At 41.2% G+C, this 2409-nt stretch overlaps 1 long non-coding RNA gene across 1 annotated transcript; it reads right to left on the bottom strand.

Moving 5' to 3' along the window:
* Nucleotides 1–1181: 1181 nt before the first annotated feature.
* On the bottom strand, nt 1182–1743 carry LOC139123926 (uncharacterized). Its single transcript, XR_011549795.1, has 3 exons — nt 1669–1743; nt 1422–1492; nt 1182–1248 (listed from the first exon to the last, which is right to left on the bottom strand). It is a non-coding gene; the product is annotated as an uncharacterized lncRNA (long non-coding RNA).
* Nucleotides 1744–2409: the final 666 nt, after the last annotated feature.

Genomic DNA, 2409 nt, shown 5'->3' on the forward strand with positions numbered 1-2409 from the left:
GCATGCCTTTGTGTAGCTGGCACAGTTAGCAGCGTCGAGGGTGATCGTAGCTTTGAGATCGATGAAAGATCCATCGTCCGTGATTTCAGTTCCGTCTGGAGCGTTGTCCCCCGTAGCAGTGATCTGTGGTGTTGTCTTGACGGAACCGTCGTCATTGCTGAAATAAACTTTCACATCACTTGGCGATCCGCCAATGGTTGAGGCTGTGTAAGCCAACGTAAACGTGATCTCCACGGCTTCCCCCTCAGTGAACACTCCAGTCGCAGGAGGGGGATCTGTTACTGTGAAGGCGGTAGCCGCAATGTCACCTGAAATGAAATCAATTTTAATATTTTAGCCTATCAAATAAAATTAATGTTATGTAACCTCGAGAAGACAACAGAAACATTGCATAATGTCGTGTTAAATTTCTAAAATTGCATTCATTTAATACTTTTGCTAAACACAAGTTCTTGTGACTTAACTGCACAATGTTTTTCGTCAAATATGGAGCTAACCAACCGTTAATTCTTAATCTAATGCACGTTCTATTATTCTTTTCAAATATGATGAAAGTGGGCTTATAAAAGCCAGCATAATAATCAACAGAAGTATGCGTTGAGATTTAATATTAAGGCTTACACGAGCGATATATATATATATATATTATATATATATATATATATATATATATATATATATATATATATATATATATATATATATTGATCATTTGTAGTAGCAAGTTTCTGATTGGATCAATCAATTTAACAATTCTCTAACGGATAAATCTCAACAAGAACCACACTTATTGCATGTCTGCAGTTACAATCGTCTATGTCAGAGCACTTTGAAATCATCACCTGTAGTACATGTCTTTGTACCAGCTTTGTCTGCATCGGTTCCGAAGTCAGCACAAGCAACGTTGTTGTCGGGATTTGAATCTGTCACAGTTAGGGCCGCACACAGCTTTGTGTATAATTACACTTATCGTCCAGAAGGAGCTGAGGGGCAGTCAGACCTGCGTAGTCGCGCCATCTGGAAGGCTTGACCCGTCGGGAATACCTGTACCAGTTGCCGTTACCGGTGTCGTTGTCACGTCACCTGCGTCATTGCTGAAATACAGAGTGATCGCTGTCGGTCCTGGGTTGACCTCACCACTAGTAACTGTGCATTCCAGCGTGAATGTTGCGTCAGTGGCAGTTCCTTCAGTAAACCCACTAGAAGTAGGGTCGGGAGCCGATAAGGTCAGAGCGGTAACTTCAACGTCTGTTCAAAACGAATACACATCAAAACAAAGAAAGCTCAGTATCCACAAATACCACACCTATATTTAAACAAACCTATGGGATGCAAAAACTATGAGTGTTGACAGCGTCAAATATACACATATGGAATTAATTTGGTAAAAGGGGAATAATATTTGGTAATATTATACACACCTTGCGCCAGGCATGTTGCTACGAGGCATACAACCAGTAGTACTGCAAGTTGCAAGCTGCAAAATCTGAAACTAAACAATAGTACAAGTCATGGTATAGCGCGTACAACGAATAAGTCTCTCTCTCTCTCTCTCTCTCTCTCTCTCTCTCTCTCTCTCTCTCTCTCTCTCTCTCTCTCTCTCTCTCTCTCTCTCTGAAATGGTCAATGTCGTAACTACCAAAAGATCAGACAATTTTCACCCCGTACTTCATGTTGATGAGTACGAGGTTCTCGACGTGTACTCTTCTCAGTCCAGGAGATCAGATGTATATACACTTTTCAGCAAACACAGTCTTTTTTATAATGATAGGTTGCTATGGTGTAGGCGTTCAGAAAAGAAAAGGCCAAAGGAATTTTAGAATTCAAGAATGTGATTGGTTGTTATACCACGTGACCATGTGATATTCCACATTTAACCATTTTACCGTCCCTCTCCCAAATAAAACCCACCAGGATTGGATAAGAACTTTATCTCTTATCACAATCACGCCCAATATTGAAGTACTGTGTAGGAATCTCATTGGTCAATTCGGCTGTTCTAACCATGGTTGAAACCCCGTCTGGTGCACAGATACAACAGAACGCCCTCCTCTAGGAGATCAACATATACTTGAAACAGTGAATTGCAAGGTCTTTTCGATGAGTTCCTTATTATATTTAGATAGTACAAGGCAGGGAGACAAGGCAGGGAGACCTCTTTGCTTTCACCGGGATACGTTTAAACTCGATCCGCTGACTGAATACATGTACGTGAGCAATGTATACCCTGCAAATATAAGGACACGAGGTGGCGCTGCAGCGTGGATGATCCGCCATCGCTTCGGTAAAAAGCGCTGCAATAGAGACAGAACCGTTTCCATAGAAATGCTTCGCACGGTGTGGATAACAAGTCTCACATTTTTTTATACTTGAAGCTTTTTGAATTGGCTTGTGGTTCACTGTTATAAC

Source organism: Ptychodera flava (assembly GCF_041260155.1).
Source record: "Ptychodera flava strain L36383 chromosome 23 unlocalized genomic scaffold, AS_Pfla_20210202 Scaffold_23__1_contigs__length_28996876_pilon, whole genome shotgun sequence".
Lineage (NCBI taxonomy): Eukaryota > Metazoa > Hemichordata > Enteropneusta > Ptychoderidae > Ptychodera > Ptychodera flava.